This window comes from Pinus tabuliformis, chromosome X (genome assembly GCF_031772625.1).
Source record: "Pinus tabuliformis cultivar Carrire ecotype Pingquan chromosome X, CPIR1, whole genome shotgun sequence".
Classification (NCBI taxonomy): domain Eukaryota; kingdom Viridiplantae; phylum Streptophyta; class Pinopsida; order Pinales; family Pinaceae; genus Pinus; species Pinus tabuliformis.
The window spans coordinates 1,712,251,206-1,712,278,124 of NC_142308.1; the positions used below are offsets into that span (position 1 = coordinate 1,712,251,206).

General features: G+C 42.5%; 1 protein-coding gene across 1 annotated transcript in view; it reads left to right on the forward strand.

The window, feature by feature from the left end:
- Positions 1-26,919, forward strand: part of LOC149146593 (mannosyl-oligosaccharide 1,2-alpha-mannosidase MNS1-like) — a 185,754-nt gene that overhangs the window by 157,058 nt on the left and 1,777 nt on the right. The gene's annotated exons all lie outside the window — the stretch shown is intronic.

The following is a 26,919-nucleotide window of genomic DNA, read 5'->3' on the forward strand; positions in this document are numbered from 1 at the left end:
TCCCATCCAATGAGATGGCATCCACATCAGGTGTCCTCTCAAGTTGCCTCACCCACAATCGAAGATTGTAGTAGACGTAGACCATGTCATTAAGTCGCTGGGACTCCAACCTATACAAAGATCATGAAATAATAATTAATAATTATAAAAAAAATATTGTTTAATGAATTCAAAATTTTATTTGAAAATTTGCAATATTTTAAATGTTTAAGTGTTAACCTGTTGCGAGGCATAAGCAAGTAAGAATTTGAGAATTTGTGGAGCTCTGCGGCGATGGACAGCATCCCCCCGCCTCTGGCTCGCCCCTGATCCCCTGAGCACGCAGTGCCTGGCAGCCCTGCTGCTGGGCCGCAGCTCCCTGCTCTGGCCTCCTTCGGCCTGAGCCTCCTGCTCACTCCCCGAGTCTCCGGCTTTGGCGCTCTATTCGGGCCTCCTGCCCTCCCCGCGGCAGCCCTGAGGCTGGCTGCGTATTCTGCTGACCTTTCTCCTCCCCAAGGCCTTCTGCCCTCTTCACCCTCGAGCCGCTTGTCCTCCTAGCTGTCCTCCTGCGCCTCTGAGTGGAATTATGGCTCAGCCTTCTCAAGAGCAAGTAGAAATGGAGAAAGCTTTCGCTTCTCTCATTCCAGAGACCAATAAGGAAAGGATCCGTCCTACAGCTTCAAAGTTTGTTAAAAAGTTGGATGAAATCCCGGAGGTCCCTCTTCCATCAGCACTTCCAAGAAGAGCTGCTGTGGCTCTTGCAGATCGTGGATTAGTCGGACAGTTCACAGGGTTATGGCCTTCCCCCCGCACGGTTCAACGCTGGGTGGAACGAAACTGGAATGCGATGGTCCAAGGGAAAATCGCTATAAGATTTTGTGGAAGGGGATTCTTTACCTTCCTCTTTGAATCAGTAGAAGATCGCAACCTCATTTTTAGAAACGGACCCTATTTCATGGACACCAGAGGACTTTATCTCAATCGATGGACTCCTGACTTTGATCCAGAAATGGATGTCCCTAACGCGGTTCCGGTATGGGTTCGTCTGCCACATCTCCCACTCCACTGTTGGGGAGATGAATCCGTTCGCGCTATCGGAAATGCAGTAGGGAAATATGTAGACAGATCGGAGCCAAAGGAGAATATGTATGCTTGTGCGAGGATATGCGTAGAAGTGGATCTAGGCAAAGGCTTACCAGAGGCAATCAAACTAAAAGTTGACCAGTGGACGCACATTCAGCAAGTAGACTACGAGCAGCTCCCTTTCAAATGCAAGGTATGTCATGAATACGGTCACTTTGCTAACAGATGCAGCAAATCTAGATCAGAAGATAATAGCAATAAAGAAGCTCCTGAGGAAGCATGGGAAATAGTCCGGAAAAAAAAAAAGGCAAACCCTCCCCTGGATTCAGCTGATCCCTCATCGAAAACACCCTCCCCCTCCATGCATCCATCCAGTTCGGGGCCTCCACCCTCCTCCTCTCAGCAAGTACTTCCTCCTTCCCCCTCCTCTCCCCCGCGGTCCTCAGACCCCTCCATCCCTCCGTCCTCAAACCCTTTTGCATCCCTTTCCGAAGAAGATCCCATTCAAGAATCTGAGCAGCATATCCCTTCACCCCCCCATACCACTCAGCCTTCCCCGGACAATACCTCAACAAGAATCACAAGAAGCCTATCAAAGGATCTAGGAGCATCTAGTGAGATTCAAAAAAAACATGGACCAGGAAGGAAGTCGGCAAAACAGCATAGAGAAGAAAGTGCGCAAAAGGACATAGCAATGGGATCACAGACACCGATTGAAACCTTCATATTAGGAATTTCGGACAAGGAAAACAACATCAAAGGCAAAGAGAGGCGAGCACCTCTGCATACCACAGGTAAATCATGATGAAAGTGCTGTCTTGGAACAGCAGGGGACTAGGGCACCCCTCCAAAAAAGCTGCCCTCATGGAGTTAATCCACAGCGAAAAACCAGATATCTTACTTGTTCAAGAAACAAAATTAAATCAGCCCGAAATCAGCAGACTCATTGGCCAACAAAAACAGTACGATGGTTGCACCAGCGAAGCTAGAGGAGCTTCAGGGGGTATTTTAACGATGTGGAACGTCAACAAATGGAGCTGCAGCGTGGTCAAAACACAGCAGCATTGGATAAGTATTAAATTGGAAAACAAGGACAATGGCACAGAAGTTAAAATCTACAACATCTACTCTCCCAACCACTTCAGGGAAAAAGAGGTCTGCTGGACCACCTTAGAGGAAGAATTAGATGAAGATCGTGACAACAACCTCATCCTAGCAGGGGACCTAAATCTGGTTTTACACTCAAATGAAAAAAGGGGAGGAAACTTCACTGCTGATCATTTTCGAAACCGGCTGGAACGCATTATGCAAGAAAAAGATCTGGTTGATTTAAAGCCCAAGAACCGCAAATATACATGGAGCAATAGGCGGTTGGGAGCAGGAAACATTATGGAACGTCTTGACCGTTTCCTTGTCAATATCGCTTTTCTGTCCTCATTCTCCAACGGACAGTCTGACATCCTCAATTCTTCCGCCTCGGACCACTTCCCCATCACTCTTACCTTGCAAAGTCAAAGCCATCTCGGCCCCCTCCCCTTCAAATACTCCTCCCTTTGGAACCAAATTCCAGCAGCCCGTGACATAGTCAAGCATGCATGGTCACAGCACGTGGAGGGCTCCCCTATATTCATTTGGGAGTCAAAGCTGAAGCAAACGAGGCAAGCGCTAAAAACATGGGCAAAAACCAATTACAAGGAACCCGAGACAGCTAAAAAAGATATCAAACAGAACCTTGAAAAACTACAGCAAAGCATTGAAGCGGAAGGGCTCACTCAGCAAGCAAGACAAAAAGAGATCAGACTGTATGCAGAGTTAACCCAAACAGTCAGAGATGAAGAAACCAAATGGAGATTAAAATCTCGGCAGACCTGGTTGCGTGAAGGTGATAAAAACACCTCTTACTTTCATAAACAAGCCACAATCAGGAAGGCAAGAAACACAGTAAATACAATCAGAGATGGAGAAGGGAACAATCATGAAACTCAAGACTCTATCAAGGCTGCTGCAACCGCCCACTTCAAATCTCTCTTGACAGAGGACAACAACGAGGAGGACTTCTCAAACTTCCTCCAACACATGAGCAGAGAAGTCACCCAAGAAATGAATATCAGTCTCACCCAAGAAGTCGATGAGGATGAAGTCAAAAAGGCGATATGGAGCCTTCATCCGGACAAAGCCCCAGGCCCAGATGGGTTCCCAATCAGCTTCTATAGAGAATATTGGTCAATGATTAAAAAGGACATTCTCAAGATGATTCGCTGGGTCCTCAGGAAAGGCAAACTAGGAGGCTATACCAACTCAACTTTTCTAGCCCTCATCCCTAAAGAGAATAGGCCAATCTCCTTCTCTAGATTCCGGCCAATATCCCTGTGCAACTCTGCTTACAAAATAATCACAAAAATCCTATCTACAAGACTCAAGCCTCTCCTCCCTTCCTTAATTTCGGAAAATCAGGGCGGTTTTTTAGCCAACAGGCACATCTCCGACTCTATCCTTCTGGTACAAGAAGCCATTCACTCTAGTCTAAGTCGAAAGGAAAAAGGTTTTATCCTTAAACTTGATCTAGCAAATGCTTTCGATAGAGTCAGACACTCCTTCCTTTTTGCTGTTTTGAGCAAACTAGGATTCAATGCTTCCTTTATTAACATGGTCAAAGCTTGTATCTCTAATCCTTGGATCTCGCCCCTAGTGAATGGAAGACCCTGTGCAGCCTTTCAATCCTCCCGAGGACTCAGGCAAGGCTGCCCCCTCTCTCCCTACCTTTTCATTCTCATAGCTGAATCCCTCAGCAAAGCATTGGATTACAATCGAAGAACAGGATTAATTACAGGTATCCAATTCGAGCAGGGCACAAAGAATATCAACCACTCCCAATTCGCTGATGATACCCTCCTGATGGGTGGTGCATCGACTATCATTGCCAGGCGCTTCAAAAGGATCCTGGACCAATTTATGGACTGCTCTGGAGGAAGAATCAGCCAAGGCAAAAGCTGCATATACGGATGGAATACACCAGCCCACACCATTCAAAGTATTGCAAATATCTTAGAGGTCTCTTACAAGATTGAATGGAACCATTTCACCTATCTAGGGATGCCGGTGAGCAAAGGTCCTCTGAAGACTGAAACTTGGAACACAATTCTCGATAAAATCAAAAGGAAAATTCAACAATGGGGAACCATGTGGCTGAACCCAGCAGGCCGTCTTGTTCTTCTCAAATCAGGTTTGATCTCTCTCCCCATCTATCGTTTTTCTTTGTTACAAGCTCCAATGAACTTCCATCACAAATTGGAAAAGGCCCTTCGTTTTTTCCTCTGGCAAGGAGGGAAATCAGAGAAAAAGAAATTCAATTTGGTTGGATGGAAAAGTGTCATTCAGCCCCAAGAAAAAGGAGGTCTCGGAATAAGGTCTCCATATCTCTTGAATTTAGCTCTCGGGGCTAAAATTGTTTGGAGACTAATCACTGGGGACTCTGCCTGGTGGAAATCAGTCTTAGAAGCCAAGTACCTCAGCAGTTCTAGGCACAAGCTCCTGGAAGTAAGCATACCCAATAGAGACAGCTCCAACATCTGGAAATTGTGCAAGAAAATTATCCCTATCATGACCCAGCACATCTCCAAAGTACCTGGAGAGGGAAGCAACATCAGCATTTCTAAAGATAGAATCCTAGGCCAGAGTCCCATAGAATCCAAAGCAGAAGTAATCCCAGCTATAAATTGGTTAAATAACAAAGGAATCTGGAATTTAGCCCAAATCTCCAAGTGGGGAAGCTCCTCCCAAGCTTGGATTGGCTGGGCTTTGCCGAACTACCCAAGGGATCTGGAAACAAGTTTCATCGCTCTAAAAGACCAATTGCACAGCAAGGCTCCTATTCATAAGGGAGACAGAGATAGCTTTCGATGGGATCCCTCAGGCACTGAATACACAGCCAAAGTAGGATACCACCATTTATGCGCCAATACCTTTCCACAGGATACATGGAGTCATTGGAGACTGGTTTGGAAAGCGGAAGCCCCTCCTAAAGTTAAATTCTTCTGCTGGCTCCTTCTGAAAGGTAAGATCTTAACAGCTGAAAACCTCAAAAAAAGGGGCATCCTAGGCCCTTCTAGGTGTCCAATCTGTCTTCAAGCAGAAGAGACTATACAGCATCTGTTCATGGACTGCCAAGTGGCTGCCAATTGTTGGAAAGAAATAGCATCTGTAGGGGGAGTAGAATGGAATCCTAAGCCAAGCATAGCAGAGGCAATCCAAAATTGGAAGAAACTCTGCCCATGGAAGAGCAAGAAGATCAAATTATCTCAGAGGATATGGAGCACTTTACCATTAACACTGCTTTGGAGCATTTGGATAGCCAGAAACAAGAAGGTGTTCCAAGACAAAAGACACAACTCTAGATACATGTGTCACAAAGCTATAAACTTAGCTGTAGAAGCTGTGACCATTCGCTCCCACAGCAAAATCAATCTCAACAGCTTCAGTGCTGAAGAGAGAAATCTGATTAATTATGGCAGCATAATCAGTGCCCATGAACAAGAAAAAGATAACTCAAACTCAAAAGAGACAGCTACAGCCTGGAAGCTGAGGCCTAAGGAGGAGGAATTCGCCCTTTGGCTGGGCAACTGCAACAAATATTGTCTCTTCTTCGATGGGGCCTCAAAATCTAATCCTGGTCTCGCAGGCGCCGGAGGTATTATATGCAATGCAAATGGCAAGACTATCTTGTATTTTGAATGGGGATTGGGTGACCTATCCAACAATCGGGCTGAAGGGCTGGCTTTATTCCAAGGATTAAATCAGGTGATCAAGCTGGGCATAAAGAAAGTGAATGTCTTTGGTGACTCAGCAATTATCATCCGGCTCATGGAGCAAAAGCGAACTTCACCAAACATTCTATTGCAACAAATCAATAATAGAAATCAAATTTTACACAGAACGCTGGAAGAAGCCCACTATTTTCATATCTTAAGGGGCCTCAACAAAAAGGCGGACCACCACGCCAACCAAGCATGTAACCAACCCAAAGGCCAGCTACGCTGCAATGATCGCGTATCCATCCAACTGCTGCCATGAAATACAAACATCTAATCAACTCGCGCGGTATCCCATCCAACAGAACCTGCCACAGCAACCAAATCAATGGATCACAGGTCAGCACAGATAAGAATGATAGCATTGGTATCAGCAGACGGCACAGAAGCACATTTCAAAGCAGGGGAACCAAGATTCACAGCCCAGGAAATCGTCCTTGTCTCAGGAATGTTGATCTCAGTCAAGATATGCGCAGAAATATCCAGAGGAGCATCGGGAAGAGTACATCCCTCTCCCGCCATTGTAACCGCAGAAATTCTATAAGTACCCCCTCAGCTCATAAGCTTCAACTCACATCTGAAAATTTCCACTGTAACTTCGAGAGAGAAGTCGAATTTGCAGGCCATCTTAGTAAGAAGGACAGAAGTGAGACTGTGGAGCATTTTAGAAGTCTCGCTCTCACTCTGTTATACAGTGGGAGCGCTGTTGATGTTCAACGATCCTCAAAAGGTATTAGCGGCAGTCTTAGGCACTCAACGTGCTGTCATCTAAGTGCTCACATCACCACAGAGAGTCTTAGCAGAATCCATACCATCAGCCAAGCGAATCGACAACACCAAGGACAAAAGCAAAAGAATACAGTTAATACTCAGACAAAGGAAAATATGGAGCGCCCAGAGGATTGCTTTCACTGCCGCGACCTGAACATGGAATTCAATGAAGTCCGAGCCCAGCAAAGAGCATTGGAGGACCTAGTTCGCAGCATGGAGAATCGGATGGAAGACAAAGTCCGCATTTTGGAGAATAGGCTGGAAGAGCAAGTTAAAATCCTCCATGATAAATATAGAGCAGAAATGAACCTTTTTCTGCATAGGGTCCACACCCTCCATGAACAGTACAGCGATCTGCACAACAGATGCATCCATGCTGAAGAAAGATGCATCCATGCTGAAGAAAAGATTGAAGCACTCAAGAAGATGCTGGAAAAGAAAGAAGCCACCTCCTCCTCAAGTGTCAAGCCAATTGATGTCGATATGGACCCAGAAGGATCAACAGCAAGAAAGATGAGTCACATTGAGATTGACTAATCATGCTTTGTAAATGTAAATTTTGGGGACAGCAGTATGTCAATATCTATAGCAGCTTAAGTAGCATTAGTAGCAATCCAGTTAAGGCAAGGACCAAGGGAAAATTCCTTTTTGTAATTCCTTGGCCCAAAAATGCTCCAGAAGCATCCTATGTAAAGGCTTTAGCCTCATCTTTTTTCAGTTAATGAACAGCACCCGAACTTTGTCTAAAAAAAAAAAAAGTGTTAACCTGTTGCGCTTCTTGTTGTGTATTTTTTCAAATAGACTCCAGTTGCGCTAACATCCTGAGGAGCTGCATGTTTGGCTGAGGATGCCAATGGCAAGCTTTTGCAGAAGGGGTACCCTGCCACCATACATTTTCCACCATGCATCTACAGCAAAATTACAAATAAAATTTTAAATAAACATAAGAAAAAAATGGCATTTGAAGAGACAATGAAATTTGAAACAAAGTTACAAACTAAAAAATACCTGGCATTTTAATCGTCCTATCAGTGATAGCCATCTCAAAGCCAAATGTGCCACCTGCCATCTTATATGTCTCAATTTGTTTAGAGATCTCTATACGTTGTTCTGGAGATCGCACCATCTTCTGGACACAGGATAAGAATCCATCCATGATCTCAGCATCAAAATCAAACCCACATGCATAAAAAAATGCAGGGTTTAGGAAAAGCCTAGCAGCATGAATGGGATGATGGAGTGTGTTGTTCCATCGCTCATCAATCACTCCCCATAGAAGGAGTTGTTTCTGAAACCCATCATCTCCCTTATCATCATAGTAGGCCCGAATGGCTTCTTTGGCGCTGTCCATGGCTTTATACAAATAGCCCATTGCGGGCTTCTCACCATCAACCAACCGAAGAACCTTTACCAAAGGTTCAGTAACGGCGCACACCTCCTGCAGTCCCGCCCATAAGTCGTCCTGGTATGAAACTAGTCTGCATACGGCTTCTCCTTCTGGTTTGTAGCTCATTGACAAAGCACGCCACTCCTCTGAAAGAAACATTCTCTTCACATCACACATAGAATTCAAGAGGGATTGAAGAGATATGAAACTTGTAGCAAACCGTGTAATGGCGGGGCGCACCAACTCTTTGTTGTTGGTGAATCTTCTCATCAAGCTAAGCACAGATGTATGATTATATATAAATTTTGTAATGCTTTTTGATGAGTCAACAATATCTTTGACAAAGGGAATTTATGTCCTCTAACATCAAATCAATACAATGGGCAGCACAAGGTGTCCAAAATAAAGTAAGATGCCTGTCCATAAGCATCCTACCAGCAGCAACATAATTTGCAGCATTGTCCGTTATGACTTGGACAACATGTTGTTCACCCACCTCCAAAATAAACACATCCAACAAATCACATAATGTTCTTGCATCTTTGATTTGTGCAGATGCATCAATAGATTTGATAAACATAGTCCCCTTGGGACAACTAACCAAGAAGTTTATAAAGGTTCTCCCCTTTTGGTCAGTCCAACCATCTGACATAACAGTGCATCCTGTTTGTGCCCATGATGCCCCAAAATCCTCCAATCTTTGGGTGCAGTCACGCTTTTCATTTTGAAAAGTCCGGCCTCTGAAATCATGATAAGAAGGGATTTTGTACCCCGGGCCAACACTGGCAATAGCATCAACAGTAGGTTGGAAAAATGGATTATTCCTTACGATGCTGAAAGGAATATCACTCTAGAGGAGAAATTTTGCCATCAATCTGTCAACTTGTTTTTTATCAGTTCTTTTTAACATTGAACCGATATATGGCTGTGAACTAGGTGTGGTTCGAGGAACAAAAAATGATGATGCAGCTACCGGATTGACTGATGCTGCAGTAGAACCAGTGCCACTTGGCCCACTTCCTTCAGCTGACCTTTTTAGTTGCCTTTTGAGTTCTTCTTTGGCCTCTCTAGTCTGCTCTAATTCTTCCAATGCTCTCATGGCTCTTTGGATAAGTTCAACATTTGTATTTTTACAGGGCCCCACATCATATCCAGGGATTTGTGCAAGGTGAAAATTCAACCTGTACACCCCCCCGTACATCTCCTTTCCACACAACTTGCAACTCAAGTTTTGTCTATCATTCGGAGCATGAGGTACAGCATATTCCCAGAAAGGATCCAATTTCCTTGGCATGTTTGTTTTTGAACTTTGAAGTTGCAAACTTGAAGTCTTGAATGGTGTTTTGGTGCAGTTGTGAACCTATGGGAAAATAACTTAATAAGGATTAGGATTACAATTTTGCATTTACAAAGTTACAAGTTACAAATTTACAAATTACAATTTAGTATTTTAATTTTTAATTTGTACATTGATGATTGAATGAAAATCCAAGTTACCCATAACCCAACCTAAAACAACCATTCCAAAGTTCAAAGTTTCAAACACAAATTACCCAACCATTCCAAACCCAAGTTACCCAACCAAATGGCAAAAACAATGAAAAATTAAAAAACATAAACAATGTTTAAAAAAAATGAAAACAAAAAAAAATTTGGTTCCCATAGTCATACCAAGTTACCCAACCCAAAACAATGAAGAAATACAAAAAATTCTTTAAAAACAATGAAAACAAAAGAAAAATGGTGCCCATACCAAGTTTCCCATCCAAAAACAATGAAAAACATACAAAAACAATGTTTTTAAATAATGAAAACAAAAAAAAAATAATCCTCATACCATTTCTATGGAAAAATCGGTGGTCTCCTCTTGATTTTCTCCTCTAAGCACTTAGATTTGGCTAAAAACCCTCTTCAGCTTGGTCTCCAACAACTCCTCCCTCCGCGCGCGACTGTCCAAATGAGCGCATGAAAAACCCAAAAAAATTATAAAACCACGCTGCCGCGACCCCCCACGATTTTTTAAGAAAAAATTGGCAAAAAAAATTACCGGCGATTTTTTCGTATAAAAATCGCGATTTGATCGGCAAAAAATAAAAATCGCGATTTTTTCATTAAATCGTGATTCGATCGCGATTTTCACAACATTGATAGCCACAGTCAAGAGAAGCGGCCATGCCCTAGCCGCTGTCAATGTTAAACTCACATGGACAGCAAGACAGATGTGAAAGATAAATCAGTGAGTTCATTTTTTTATTAACAGGAGATGTACATTTATAATACAATGTTGTGACTCTTGGGTTTCAGATCCCAAGGTCTCTTGGACTACTTAGTCTTTTCGGCTTCCACACTAACCCTTTAGGATTAGGTGTCCAACATTCCCCTTCTTAATTAGAAGGGTTATGTATGAATCCAAGAAGAGAGCTGTAATACATAATGTGCAAAAAATGCATGGCAGCACTAGGCTGAATGTGCTCTATGAAATATTGGTAAAAAAGGGCGGTGGTTTAAGGATGACCACCAACACTGGAACGCTTAGTGCAGTTCCCGGAACTCTTCCAAAACTGGCAAGAAACTGAAGTTTTCTGCTAGAGGAAGTGTTCTCAATCTGTGATGGTTTAAGGATGACCAACAACTCTGGAATGCTTAATGCAATTCCTGGAACTCTTCCAAAACTGGCAAGAAGCTGGTGTCTTCTGCTAGAGGAAGTGTCCTTAGTCTGTGATGGTTTAAGGATGACCAACAACTCTGCGATTCCTGGAACTCTTCCAAAACTGGCAAGAAGCTGGAGTCTTCTGCTAGAGGAAGTGTCCCAGATTGCCAACTGAAGGCATGTTCAGGGGCATCTTTGTCTCTGGCTACAACTCTGAAACTGGTGTGGCAGGTTGTGGCTCAGGCTCGCTTGATGTGACTTTGAAGCTTGTAGATGACCATCATTTCCCCCCGGTCAGATACAAGGTGAGAAGATGGAGAAAACTCAACTGCAAGACTGTTCAATACTCTAGAACAAGTTCTAACATGCGTTTGGAATATCTTCTTGGCTGTTGATGCCCATTGCCAAGAAGCGATCCATCTAAGATGAATCTTTGTTCTTGCAGGACGTTTATTTCTGAAGCATCTGTGTGAAGAATGGCTGGTTTTATGACAGTGCTTACATGGATGAAGATCAAAACAGTGATCTTTCAGATGGCCAACTCGGTCACAGTGTTGGCATTTCACGATCTGTTGTTTTTGTTGTTGTTGTTGCTGTGGAAGAGGGGCAGAATCTGGAACAGCTGGAGGTGAGCTGTCATGAGGAGCAGGTGAACTGTCATAAATGAATCCAGCACTCTGAAACTGAATGGGCTTGGCATAGTCTGGAATATGAAAGGACAAGTCCTTGTCATATCCAAGACCAGTTCTGTGCTTGTTGTGGACAAGCTGTTCCCAAGGTCTGATGATGGGCTTGGGAAGTGCAGACTGAGTTTCTGCATCTGCATGTTCAACTGCTGCTTTATTTGAATGAACTGTACCATTATTAATATGCTGCTGATGGGTGGTTGTCTCAATGTTCTGAACAGAAACAGGTTCAGAATGGTGTCTATTTTGATGTAGCTCTTCTTGATGTAGCTGTGATTCAAGCTGCAAAAAATCGATCTTTTCTTGTGCATCATGTAGGCAGGTCTGAATGTCAAAAAGAGTGTCTTTGCTGACATTTACCATCCCACCAATAGTGGAGTGCATTAGTGTATTCAGTAACTCTAATACATCATCAAATCTAGCCATTTTCTCCAACTGATAATTTACACAAAACTGGTTGATTAAATGAGAATTTGCAAGTTTGCACACCAAATGGACTATAACTGCGATAACTATAACCTCTTTTTGTTTGTTGAATGCTCAAAACTGTAACCTTCTATCTGTATTTTGCATTTTGTGAATATTACCTTATAATAAACACCCTCTTCTGCATGTATATAGTATAGAAACAGTGAGGTTAAATGTGTATAGAAACAGTGACATAAATGTGTACAACACCAAGAATAAAGTGATGACTTCTCTACTCCAAAGTCTGCTGTTAATTAGAGCTGTTCATCATGGGATAGGAGAAAACCCATATCAAATGCCAGGAGGTATTACCGGATTTCTGTTTTACTAAACACACTTACAACACCAACACAATAATATGAATCCAAGCTCAATGCACATGTTATATATATATATATCGGTCGGCTTCCCAAAGCAGTTTTGGAAGATAATGAAATTATTCCCTGAGCGAATTTAAAATACCTGGTCCTCCGCTGAGTTTGAACTCCTACAGTTTCATTTCAACTTACAAATTTTCGGCAGCTACACCGCTCACGTTTCATTGCACTAAGCCTCTTTGAAGAAATCTGAGATACCTATGATAATCCAACCTCCACGCTCCATGAATTTATCGCTTTGGAGAACTCATTAAACATGCTTTCACGCTTCCAACTTTCTGCTATTTTTATTCCACGAGACAAGACTTGAATATATGAATACTTTGACCCCCGTTGAAACACAGCTTACAACAGAGCAGCAAGTCCTGTTGTGTACATAGTTGCCACGACCATTAGTGCTGGAACCAGTGTGCCTCGTTGTGTACCTGAGTTCCACCAAGAAGACTAATCGAAATCACGAGAACAGCGAAAGAGAATATGCGATAGAAGAACAATAGTCGATGTGCACCTATCAAAACCCGCAATTGGTTGTCATTCACCCGTTGGACCACCCCTCCTGAAATAACCGTCAATCAATAAAGAAATGCTCTCTCGGTGATTTCGCATCACTCAAACTAGGCGCCAACAAGGGTTGGTTCTGCCCCCAAGTTGTCGATTATTCAGAGAGCACTATCTCACTTAGTAGTATAGCCTCTATGCCCTTTCTAGCCCATACAACTCGTAGAACTACTCAATATCGATCAGAATATCTAACCCCAGAATTGTGGGTTCGGGTCCCACCGGGCGTGCCAAACGAGGTTGTGGGTTTGTATAAACCTGTCAATGATGTCAAACAAATTCTCATGAAGAGGGATGTTAGTATCATTGGAATAACAGCGCTCTGCCACGATCCTGAAGTCCAAGCTACCTTTCAAAACAATATCCACTTCATTAAAAACAGAGACTTCTACATCCAGCATAAAATATGAATCTCTAATAAAATCTGCGGCTGGGGCTGTGCGTGCAATGAATTATGTTTCGCGAGAGTTCCCGTAACCTCAATATTCTTCAGTGGATGCAGTATTATTTGGCTTCGCTTTCATGCACTAGATTAGTGAAGAACACAGTGAGCGAGCCCTTGTGCGAGAGTCCCGTAACCTGAGTATTCTTCGGTGGTTGCAGTATTCTTCGGCTCTAGTTTCATGCATCAGATTGATGTATCACAAATGCTCGTCTTGAATCCACTCTCAGCATTCACGGATTTTACCACAGCTATCCGTCTGGTCACCTCAGGCACAACATTATACCAGCATACGGCTGCACAGTGACAGGCGATTAAGACGAAATCTCTGTGCCATGATCGTTATCTACACATACAATGACAGAGATTAGGAAACTGGTTGGGAACTTTTGAGAATGTCCGTCGGGATAGCAGACAATCGCCGGACCTTCAACGGGTGCATCACTCAAGCTGAATTTCGTGCTGGCACAAAACGTTCAAGCTCATGCATGTATCGGTGGTAAGAGTATTGGTGAGGATATCAGAAAACTGGAATATGGGGTGCTGAGTGTTGTCAGGCAGGCAAGAAATCAGAGAAAACGCACAACGCCAACGAGAATATGGGGTGCTCTTTCACAACGCCAACGACAGAGAGTAAAAACGGATGCGCAGAGACCTACTGACACGCAGGACAGAGGTAGAAACTGGCAGAGAATGAAACGCATGACAGAGGCAGCGTATTCAGGCCAGAGGGCGCAGATTTCAGAGGCGCAGTCTTCAGAGGGCGCAGTCTTTAGAGGCGTTATAAGGCAGCGGCAGCATGTCAGGAGCGCTGGAAAAGAATATGGCAGAGGGCCAGGACTGACATGCACATAACAGGCCACAGAAAAACAAGTGGCTCCGATACCATGTTAAACTCACATGGACAACAAGACAGATGTGAAAGATAAATCAGTGAGTTCATTTTTTTATTAACAGGAGATGTACATTTATAATACAATGTTGTGACTCTTGGGTTTCAGATCCCAAGGTCTCTTGGACTACTTAGTCTTTTCGGCTTCCACACTAACCCTTTAGGATTAGGTGTCCAACAGTCAAGAGAAGAGGCCATGTCCTAGTCGCAACAAGACCCTAGCCGCAACAAAGAGCAAGCCCTAGCCACATCCAAGAAGAGAATTAAACGTTAAGAACTCCTCTGCGTTTGAAGTGCGGATCTAAGGCAAGGATGAGGAGAGTGCTGACAAGATTAAGAGAGATTCTTCTCTATGTTTTGGTGCGGATTTCTCTGTGGAGAAAGTCGCAGCTAGAAGGGATCTAAAGAGCAGATGTATGGGTAGTTTGTGACATATCTCCTTTGCTAAACAAAACCGCAGATCAAAGGTAAAGGAAAAGGATTTTTCTGTGTTTAGTTACAGTGTTTGGATATTCTGTTTTGGGCCGCAGGTGTTGATGTTGCAGTAAGATGCGTAGAGGGTTGTTGAGAGGCCGAGAGACCTAGTAAGGGTCCTCTCACCTAGCCGCAGTTCCTAAGGAGACACTGCAGCCCAAATTGAAGGTGTAAACCCTTGCCTTAATGTCAAACTCCTTGCTGTAGCATATCCAAGATCTGTAGGGTGCCTTGAGGTGGTTTCTTAGGGACATACATCAGCAAGATTGGGCCTAGAAGGACAACAAAGGATGACAAGGGAACACTGTAATTGAAGGACTGTTGTGGCAGATTTTGGAGGGTTTTGGATGCCCTAACCAGAGATAAGAAGCTACAACAATAAGCACAGAAATCATGACTAGGAGGCAACAGCAAGGTGGTTATAGATAACTCCTTGGTAATGTTCTGATTGATAGATCAATCAACGTGGAGGATAGGAGCTTATAAATGGGAGGCAACAATAGAAGAAGGTTTCTGGGATAGTTATGGCTGAAGTCATACCTATGGTGAACTTGCTGCAGTCCTATAGCAGTTGTTTAGGAGAACGAGTTCACAAGGAAGGAAGCCACATCAAGTTATGTAGTGGGCTGCTGTAGGTTTCAGTTGAAACCCTCAACAAAGCTCAGTGCATGAACAACAGTGACAGGTATTTAGAATTGCAAACTTCAGCCCTTGGTGACAGAATTGCAATTTCATTGAGTCAACTTCATGGTTAAGATCTTTGATATCAGGTCTCCTATTTGGCAAGTCAGTATTGACTTTATATCATTGTACTCTATCTCTCTCTCTGCTGAACTATTGAAGAAAATAAGAAAATTGAAATAAATTGCTCTTAAGCATAGAACATACCAAAATTAACATGGTATCAGAGGTGAGGTGAAGACAAAGCCCAAGCAAGAGTGAAAGTACAATCACCGAAGACAGTTGGACAAGGACAAAAGGCTCAATGGGTTCCTCATCCCACTCCCGGCTGAAGACAAGCTCTGTGAAAAGTATGACTATCACAGATGGAAGATGTCTCTTGATCTGACATTGGAAGAGCAAGAAGTGTTGGATTATGTGAAGGGTAAAATCCCTGAGCCTCCTTCAAATGCATCGACTGCTACAATAACAAGTACAACAAGGTTGAAGTCAAGGCAAAGAAGATTATCAGAGATTCCATTAACAAGCATCTGGTGGCTTACATCTTTGATCTAAACACCTCCAAGGAAATCTACGACAGGCTGGTTAGCATGTGTAAGAGAAGATGGCATTAAGAGGGAGACTACAACACCGCTGTGTATGTTCAAAACCGATGCCCTCATCAAGCACTGGATTCCAAGACTCCCGAGCATTAGGGAAGAAGGGAATCTTCGTGGGCTACAGTGAAAATTCTAAGGGCTATAGAATTCATGTGGCAGGTCAAAGGGAAGTTGAGATATTTCATGATGTCACCTTTGACGAAGTAATGGCTCTTAGCAAGATCAACAACCTTCCTATCCAAAGGAAGGACAAAGACGCTGACGCCGGGAAACATGGTGCAAAAGAAGATGAAACGATGTCGGATGTTGATGAACCGATGGATCCTATTGATCCTCCTCCCCAGGATCCCTCCTCCTCCAAGAGGAGACCTTCATGGCTTAGGAAGACTCTCGAAGATGCCAAGAGACATATTGCACCGAGGGGGACTTTTCGGGAGAGCAAGAAGCCGAACAGGTATCAGGGATACTTGACCATCATGAGCACTATCATTCAAAATGAACCTTCATCATTTGAAGAAGTCGTGAAGCAACAAGTATAGAAGGATGCTATGAATGAAGAGTACGAGTCTATTATGAAGATTGATGTCTGGGATGTTCCCTAGACCCCAGGACAAATCGATTGTCACCCCTAAGTGGCTCTTCAAAATCAAGCATGGAGCTGATGGAAGTGCAGAGAAGTTCAAGGCAAGCTTTGTTGCTCAAGGCTTCTCTCAAAAGGAAGGTGTAGACGATGATGAGATATTTGTACCTATTGCCCAATACACCACCATCTGCTCGATCTTAGCCCTTGCTTCCTCGCAAGGATGACACCTACATCAGATGGATGTCAAGACCGCTTTCTTGCGTGGTTCAACCAGGAATCTCATATATGCAGGTTGAAAAAAGCTCTCTATGGATTGAAGCAAGCACCCCGTGCTTGGTATGAGAGGATTGATAACTATTTGATGAAGCTAAGATTCACTATAAGTGAAACTGGTCCGAACCTTTACTTTAAGGTTGAAGGTGATAAACCTCTCATACTAGTACTTTATGTGGACGACCTCTTTCTGATAGGTGCAGACCCTCTCATTCACAAACGTAAGACGGAGTTGGATTCCGAATTTGAGATGAAGGACCTAGGACTGATGCACTACTTCCTAGGGTTGGAGGTCTGGCAAAAGCCAGGAGAAATTTTCCTATCTCAAGGAAAATATGTTGTGAAAATATTGGAATCTCATATATGCAGGTTGAAGAAAGCTCTCTATGGATTGAAGCAAGCACCCCGGGCTTGGTATGAGAGGATTGATAACTATTTGATGAAGCTAAGATTCACTATAAGTGAAACTGGTCCGAACCTTTACTTTAAGGTTGAAGGTGATAAACCTCTCATACTGGTACTTTATGTGGACGACCTTTTTCTGATAGGTGCAGACCCTCTCATTCACAAACGTAAGATGGAGTTGGATTCCGAATTTGAGATGAAAGACCTAGGATTGATGCACTACTTCCTAGGGTTGGAGGTCTGGCAAAAGGCAGGATAAAAATTCCTATCTCAAGGAAAATATGTTGTGAAAATATTGGAAAGATTTGGGATGGTGGACTGCAAACCTGTGACTACCCCGATGGAGCTTAACTTTAAGAAGTTGTGCAGTAGTGCTGCTGGACCCGAATTGGGAAATGCTTCTGAGTATCGTCAACTCATAGAAGCACTGATGTTCTTGGTGAACTTCTGTCTGGATATATGTTTTGCAGTTAACAGTGAACAAGCTGAGCCAATATATGGTTGAGCCTCATCACACACATTGGATTGGTGCCAAGAATCTTTCGAGATATCTTCAGGGCACAATCACTCATGCACAGAGTTACGCTGCCGGAGATGTGAGGTTACATGATTATTCTGATGCTGATTGGGTAGGTAGTGTGGTGGATCGCAAGAGCACTTCTGAGTGCTGTTTCTCTTTGGGTTCTGCTTCGATATCCTGGATGAGCAGGAATCAAAAGTCGGTTGCTTTGAGCACCGTTGAGGCTGAATACATAGCTGCGAGTATGGCCTCCTGTGAAGTTGTTTGTTTGAGGAAGCTCTTCATTGTGCTGTTTGGACATGCGCTGGATACCACGGTGATCCTTTGCGACAACCAAAGTGGGATTCGATTATCAGAGAATCCCGTATTTCATGATTGCTCCAAGCACATAGACATCAAGTACCACTTTATCCGGGATATGGTACAATGAGGAGCAATAAGGCTCCATCACATTGGGACTGATGAGCAGGTCGCCAATATTTAGAAGCCCTTGGGAAAGGTCAAATTCTTGACTTTTTGTGAACGATTAGGATTCGTGGAGAGACCCTCTCATGAGGGTCTTGTATGATATATTGAACTCTAGGAGCTTCGGGGGGCTTGGGGTTCTTCTTGGAGCGATGAGCAACCATAGGGTGAGTGGTTCAACCTTCCCCTAGTCGTTTGCTATGTAGGCAGGATGAGTGGTTCATCCTTTTCCTGCTGAGACACAATCATAGGGTGAGTGGTCCAGCTTTCTCCTAGTGATTTGTTGTGTACAGGGTGAGTGGTTCAACCTTCCCCTGGGATACCCCATGGCGACATGTAGGCAGGATGAGTGGTTCATCCTTCTCCTGCTGAGACATCCTACCCATGCAATCTGGGACTCATGGGAAGTACCTCTCATCTGGCCAATGAGTAGGGAAATGAGGATAGGGACCATAGTACTACCGATGGACGCATCGTGTACCACTGTACTCCCTATGCTAGGATGACCTATATTGATCTGGGATCAATTGGAATTGACTTCGGGTCAGTAAGAGTGGTATGAGACACTCTTTTTTATCTGGAACTGACTTCGGGTCAGTAAGAGTGGTATGAGACACTCTTTCATCTGGACTAACTTCGGGTTAGTAGAGAATGGTATGATACATTCTCAATCACTTCTTCTTCTTCATAGTTCAGCAAGAACAGAGCAGAGCAGAGCAGCGCATTGATGGCAGAGATAGTACCGACTGACAGATGGATTAACAAATGGAGTTCTCCCTAGTTGAGATGGAGTGTTAAAATTGGCAACTAGGGCCAAACTCCATATGGGTCAGCTTATTTATGGCAGTTGATATTTTTCTAGGACTCCTCTCTCCGAGATGTGTAGGATTGATCTAAAGATCATCCGATTCCGTCATGTCAAGGTCGGCCAGCAAGCAAATCAAGGACTTTTACCCCCAGCTCATCCTCAACGTTGCATTTAAATAGAGGAGACCTCAAGTCATTTTAGGAGCACATCATCTTATTATCTCTCTCCACTTGTTTGGGTATGTCTTCTCACAAGGAGGACGTGGTGGAAAGAAAGGTCAAGAGGAGCCGTAGCCGCAGTCAAGAGAAGAGGCCTTGCCCTAGCTGCAGTAAGACCCTAGCCGCAGCAAAGAGCAAGCCCTAGCCACATCCAAGAAGAGAATAAAATGTTAAGAACTCCTCTGCGTTTGAAGTGCGGATCTAAGGCAAGGATGAGGAGAGATTCTTCTCTATGTTTTGGTGCGGATTTCTCTATGGAGAAAGCTGCAGCTAGAAGGGACCTAAAGAACAGACACATGGGCAGTTTGTGACATATTTCCTTTGCTAAACAAAACCGCAGATCAAAGGTAAAGAAAAAGGGTTTTTTTCTGTGTTTATTTACAATGTTTGGATATTCTGTTTTGGGCTGCAGGTGTTCATTTTGGAGTAGCATGCGTAGAGGGTTGTTGAGAGGCCGAGAGACCTAGTAAGGGTCGTCTCACCAAGCCGCAGTTCCTGAGGAGACACTGCAGCCCAAATTGAAGGTGTAAACCCTTGCCTTAATGTCAAACTCCTTGCTGTAGCAGATCTGAGATCTGTAAAGTGCCTTGAGGTGGTTTCTTAGGGACGTACATCAGCAAGATTGGGCCTAGAAGGACAGCAAAGGATGACAAGGGAACACTGTAATTGAAGGACTGTTGTGGCAGATTTTGGAGGGTTTTGGATGCCCTAACCAGAGATAAGAAGCTACAGCAATAAGCACAGAAATCATGAGCTTATAAATGGGAGGCAGCAATAGAAGAAGGTTTCGAAGTCATACCTATGGTGAACTTGCTGCAGTCCTATAGCAGTTGTTTAGGAGAACGAGTTCACAGGGAAGGAAGCCGCATCAAGTTATGTTGTGGGCTGCTGTAGGTTTCAGTTGAAACCCTCAACAAAGCTCAGTCCATGAACAACAGTGACAGGTATTCAGAATTGCAGACTTCAGCCCTTGGTGACAGAATTGCAATTTCATTGAGTCAACTTCATGGTTAAGATCTTTGATATCAGATCTCCTATTTGGCAAGTGAGTATTGACTTAATATCGTTGTACGCTCTCTCTATCTCTCTTTGCTGAACTATTGAAGAAAATAAGAAAATTGAAGTAAATTGCTCTTAAGCATAGAACATACCAAAATTAACAGTTTTCGGCCATCTGAGTTTGGCCTAAGGCTGGACAAACCTCTTGACCTTCATACAAGTGACATATCAGAGATACTTTGTGGATGAATGTTGAACTTATCATTGATTCTGTTGTAACAAAGCTTAGAGTTGTATTGAAAGATCACCTTGAAGAAGTTTGTTGGAGCATTTTGAGGCATTGTCTTAAGACCTTTTGACAAAGAAACCTGTTGTAAAGACCATTGAAGACACCCTTGGAGTAGCAAACATATTTGGAGTAGACAAAACTTGGAACAATCTAGAAGCATCATTGAAGACTTGTTGGAACAAGACCTAGAGGAGTAGATGACCTTTGTGTAGGCTTGTTGAAGAAGATCAATTGGAGCATTGTTGACGCCTTGATGAAGTAGCTTTAAAGAAGATTGCTTGTGCATACATGAAGAGTCTTGGAGACACATACTAGGGTTGCTGAAGTTGACCTTGATAAACTAGCCCCTGAAGTATTTTGAAGACTATTTGAGGCACTTGTTGAAGTGGATCTTGGAGTTATTTTTAGAACTTGTTGAAGATATTGGAAGTCCTGAAGCAACATTAAAACCATCTTGAAGAATTGAAGCAAATTAAGAGGGTTAGAGACCTAGATGATTGGAGTCCTCACACAAGGTTGGAGCCTTGTGGAAAAGCAGGTCACAGCTTGAATTGTTGAGAGAATTGGAGTCCTCAAGTAGACCAAATTGGAGCTTGGTGTAGTACAGGTTGGAGGCTGGATTGTAGTTGAAGATTGGAGTCTTCTTCTAAGGTTGGAGCCCTGCAAGAGTTTTTGTTGTGCATATTGGAATTTGAGTATTTTTATCTGAGGATTGAAGTCCTCATCATTCTTATTAATAAAATTATTCTTTTGTTGTACATATTGTGGTCTAATCTTAACTTGCACAATTTAACAATTGAAAAGAAATATTGTTTCACTCCCCCTTTCAGTATTTCTAACAGTTTCCCTCTCTAACTCTAATGATGTGGCCATCGTATGATCAGTGCTTGTCCATACTTGGAGACCAAGAGTAAACTTCTCATGAGTTGTGGCACCCATAACACGTCCTTCATTTTCAACATGCCCCTTGACTCAAGGTGATAAAACACTGAACCAACTTCCTTCACTGCGTGTTTGGTATCAACATCAAACTCCACATGCATCTCTAAGCCCCACTCTGTTAGGCTATCAAACAATTCCAGTGCTCCCGTCATATGATGTGTGGTGCCACTATATAATAGTGACGTAGTAGCTGGTATGGTGCTCAAGGAACTATAGGAAACAAGAATGGATTATGTCTAAAACTTCTTGGCAAACTCTTCTATCGAAGCTTCTGTTGACGCACCTGCAATTGACGATGTACCTTTTTCATTCTTCTTCCTCTCTCGACACTGTGATGCATAGTGTCCCATCTTATGACATTCAAAATGCTTGAATTTAATCAAGTCCTTCCACTATGAGGTTGACTTCTCACTCTTGCTCAAACCTTTTCATTTGTTCTTTATTTTCTTACAATAGGTGCTTGTCACCTCTCCACGTGCTCGTCTTGGCCTTTGACTCCTCCCTCATCTCCTCTTGGATGTAGCCATCCCACAACCTATCAAATGTGGGTTTGTTTTCCTAAGCACAAATTCCTTTGACAAACATATTTCACGTCTTTGGAAAGTTGCTTAGTGACATGTTCACTAACTCTGCGTTGTCCACCATTTCCTCCATTGTTGCGAGTTGATCATGAATTTGGGTGATCTTCATTAAGAAACTTGTCACCAAGTCAGGTTTGGTTATCTGCGTAGACCAATGCATATACCTCAACACTTTTCCCTTTAATGGTATAAAGCCACCAAAGCATCAAATATCTCCTTGGATGGCTCCTTGGACAAGTGAGGGATCAAATAGCCCTTCATTGCATCTAAGAGTACCCTTTTTGCTGTTATTTCCCCCTTTGATAGAGCGGCCTTCTCTTGGGCATTTGTTTGCTTTGGGACCACTTCTCAGCAATCTCCCATAGATTGTTTTCCTTGAGAACCAAGGTGACCCTATCTTTCCAAGGCAGTAAATTTGAGGCTCCCTCCAACCTATCTCCAAATCGAAGACCTATTTCAGTCATCTCATGTGGAGTAGGGCATCATGTGGAGTAGGGTTCCCTCAAGGCCTCTATTGCTCTGGACCACTTGGAAAAACCAACTCAACTTAGGCGAAAGCAACCATTGATTAGAGACTAATATTAGAAATGCATCTAAGTGAACCATACTTAAGTGTTGAGGGCATATCAATACTTCCAACCAGGATCACCTTCAAATATCTAACTAGACCAAGTCCTGTAAAGGTGTTCCCTATCTTTGTAGGAGTGGCTAAGTAGTGAACCCTATTAGGTGCTTCTAGCGCCCAAGGGGAGGTGGCATTTCCAAGGTTAACCCTTCAATCAATAGTTGTTGGTGTAAGTGGGTGGTAATGGAAGGGAAGAACTTGATGGCCAAGTCCCATGGTTAGGGGACCAACTAATGGGTGTCCACATCTTGAGTGTATAGATGTAATTCCATCTTGTGTTGTTTGCAATTGTGGATGCATGAGTTACCTTGCTTAGCTTGCTTTTTTCACCACTTTGGTACGTCTTTTACTTCTTTTTGATAATGCTTTATATTTGGGTGCTTAGCTCAAGGATCAAAGCTTGCTCTTTGTGATATAAAATTCAATTTACCCCTTAAGATGAGGCATTTTATTGCTCATTAGGGTTGGAACATGCAAGGATTTCTTTTAATGAGATGGAGCATCAAGTGCTCAGGAACTAGGTGATGGCTGATGAGGAGGGTAGAGCTCATGATAGGCTTTTGCTCACATGCTTACTTATGTTTCAACGATCTTCTCCCTTTTGATTTTCTTTTTCTTTCATTGTGGCCATGTTATGCTTTTCCAATATTTTAGTTGCATTGAACTCCATGCTAAAGTTTTCGCTCCACTCAAGGATGTGGATAGGAGAGTGCCAAAATCCCAATGAACCAATGATAGTTCGAACTCTAAGAATGGATATGGTATCAAGGGCTAATGATATGATATGGAAAAAGTTATGGTAATGGGTAATGAACATGCTATTTCAATCTAGGCCTCCTAAGTAGTGCCCCTCATATAACCTTAAGGCCTTGGGGGAGGTCCCACTGGACTAAGGCTAAAGCTGGGAACTGGTTGAGTAGCAACCCATTGTGATTCAAGAGGAATGTCAAATGGTGAGAGGTGTAATGGCCAATGCAGATGGTGGAGGAGATGGTATATTATCTTCATCAAACCCCTAGGGGTTACCCATTTTGGTGGCATAACAGTATGCAAGAGTGATCTCCATGAGTGTTATTCTCGATGTACTATATTAATTGGACAACCATACGTTTATGTAGGGTTGGTTTTAGGTGCATGTAAAAGGCTTCCAGTATAGCCTAGGGCATGTGGAAGACAATCCTATATATAAGTGTTGTTTGATGCAATGCTATTTGTAGGGGTCTATAGAGGTTACAAGTGTTTCAAACCAAGTGACACAACTTGAATTTTTTGTTTGTATTCTTCTTGATTGGAGGTTTAATTGTCAAACGACATGTTTATGTTATTTGCAGATGTTGTAACATATCTGTAATGTCCTCTTCATGTTAATTTCCCAAGGAAGGACATAGTAGCCTATTTAACCCCATGGGCTATAGTCATTTCAAAGGGGAGATTTATTATTTAATGTTACTTAGGTAACATTAGATAATAAAATTAAATTGGGGAAAATGGAGGGAATTTTGCAAGTCACTCAAATTTGAATTTAGGAGGGAAAATCCCCAAGGAGAAACTATACAAGGAAGGGAGGGGAGTCATTATGATCATCATGGATTATCTTTCTTCTTGATTGTGGGGTTGAGGCTCTTTGACTAGAAAGGGTTTTAAGACCCTTGATTTCTGATTGGTTTCAATGGTGAAAGATTCCACCCTAGCCAATCTTTGTTTTCATATTTCTTTGTTGAGGTGACCAAGTTTAGGGTCTTAAGAATATTAACAAGATGGATTCTATTTTCTTTGTGGTTTTAAATTAGCATGAGGTCGAATCAGGGGCATAAGGTTGTTGAAGGCCGAATATTGTAGCAACACAGAGGCTAGGTACTTTGTGGCAATGGGTTGATATAAAGCCGAGATAGGGCTATTAGGGTGCTGCCTCTTGAAACAGGGTGGTCTTGGGCTTAAACAATGCATGGAGGATGTCCGACTCACTGGGTCAAAAACCTTAATGACCGGCAAATTGATACCAAGTGTGCCATTCAGTCGCAATGAGCTTTAGGGTTACAAACGCTTAGTTGTTCCATTAGCACATCTAAGCATTAAAGAAACATTAGTAAATCTAAGGCTAGGACACAGTTTGTATGCCTAAGAAAACTAATTTTGTGTTGATATTCCTATTGGGAAATTGTGGATCTCTATACTGTATGTGAAGAATAGTAAGTTTGCTAATTGCTTGTCAAATTGGCTCTAATTGTATAGTGGTTGCTTGTGGAATCAAATGTTGCTTGAGTTCTTTACTATAATACTAGTGCACACAAATAAAAGATCATCACGGTGCTACAACACTATAAAATATAAATTTTTCATGTGTTTGCTGAAACCCTAACTCAGAATTTCATTACAAGGGTAAGCTCTCTAAGAGGGATATTACAATATCGCTAGCCTTAAAAATTCTACTAACTAGAGTCGTGTTGGTTTAGGAAAGATCTTTTCTGCCACTTTTAGTGTTCTTTAACACCTATATTTGAAACTAGGTATGTAGAAATTATAAATGCAAAAAACTAGATATAAGAGATGAATAGGATGAAGTGTGGGAAATATAGCCTTGTATTATGGTAATTAGAAGAAAGAAAGAAAGCAAAGTTTCAAATACAACGATACTTAACAAAACATTCCATAGCCTCCTAGTTCTTTAAATAGATTTTCATTGGTGAAACCTTAACTACTTGTGGTCCCATCATTAATTAGTACCATCTACCTAGGGGGCCCTATTTAACAAAGAGGACCATTTTAGATTAAATAACTATCCACTACATCAATTGATGAACTCCTAGGAAGCCTAAATCAGGAAGGTTAGGGTAGGACCCTAACATTTGCCTTCCAAGGCTAAACATAAGCAAGATTACCAATGCTATTCCAAATTTTGAAGTGTAGCACATTATGAGCTATGACATTGCTTAAACAAAGGAAAACATACTTTGAACCCAATCCCCAATAAGAATTCAAGGAAATCTCATTGTTCTCCAAATTCAATAGTCACCAATTCGTAAAAGTCCCTTCATTTGCTTTTGTTGTAAGAGAAGAGAATCACTCACCTAGTCTCTAAATATACATGCTCCTTGAAATCATTAAAATCCTCAAGGTTTGGCAAAAACTTGTTTTCATTACTAATTGAGGGCTGAGAAAGGATCTCCTTCCCCTCACTTTTCAGCTTCACTGATGGCTACTTCGGCTTGTTCAAGGGAATATAGTCTGACTCTCCTCTAGCTTCACGGACTCACCAACAACTACCAATGTTGACTTGACAATGGGCGTGTCAAACCCTAGATTTGGTGCAAGTGGAACACCTTCAATACACAATGGCTCATCAAATGGCATGTAGTTGACCACATGATCTGAATCCTGCCTCAAGCCCACCATCTTTTCTTTCACGACGTCCACATTTCTTGACAAAGGCAGGGATGGTCACTACCCCCTTTACTACTGTAGATTGAAACATTATCTGTAAATTTAGGATTCAAAGATTAAACTCTAGTTTGGACCCAGCCATTACTATTAGAACCTCTAAGAACAATGTATTTCAAAGGAGATTGCTCCATGTATTTCCTAAGCCTCTAGTAAACGTTGTTCCTGCCCTTAAAACCTTTCTACCTAAAAACGAGACTATGCCGCACTATTAAATCTCCCAGACTATCCACTGAATGTAAAGGCCTACCCATTGGCTTGATTCTGCCAAGCTTGAACCCCATTGAGCTGGAAAGTCATTCATACCATTTTTGACATTGACCATACTTGCCACCCTTGGTAAACCCACTATACCTGTGTCCTTCAAAGTTTACTTGTTTGTACTCTATAAATTTCCTTGTAGCTACTAGGAAACATGCCTTGCTGCCTCCCTAAACAACCATACCTCTGCTCTGCACACTTATATCCTTCTCCTACACACCTGTACCAATGCCATGTGCATCCATACCTCCAAGTTGTTTCCCACGTGGATCTGTACTTGCATGTGTACTTTCAACCTTATCCTTGCTCTCTTTCCCCAGCTCTTCCTGTTAGAGCACTTTCACTTGAGCAAATATAGGGAAAGGTGAACTCACTATGGAGTTGTCATGGGCACTATGGCCTATATGAAGGCTAACGAGTACAAAGAAAGGTAAACTAACTAGGAATTGTCATAGGGTTTCTATGGACTTTGTTCTGCTTTAAATTTCAATATTCTATTTCCTTGATTTGCTGCATTTTTTTTTTTCTAAGTTAAGACTAATCTAAGTACCCACGGGGTATTTGAACCAGTGACCTATCACAAGGAGTGCCTTAACAAGGCACCCATTCACCGTCAATCCAAAACCCCGTGGGCTCCTTGATTTGCTGCATTATGGA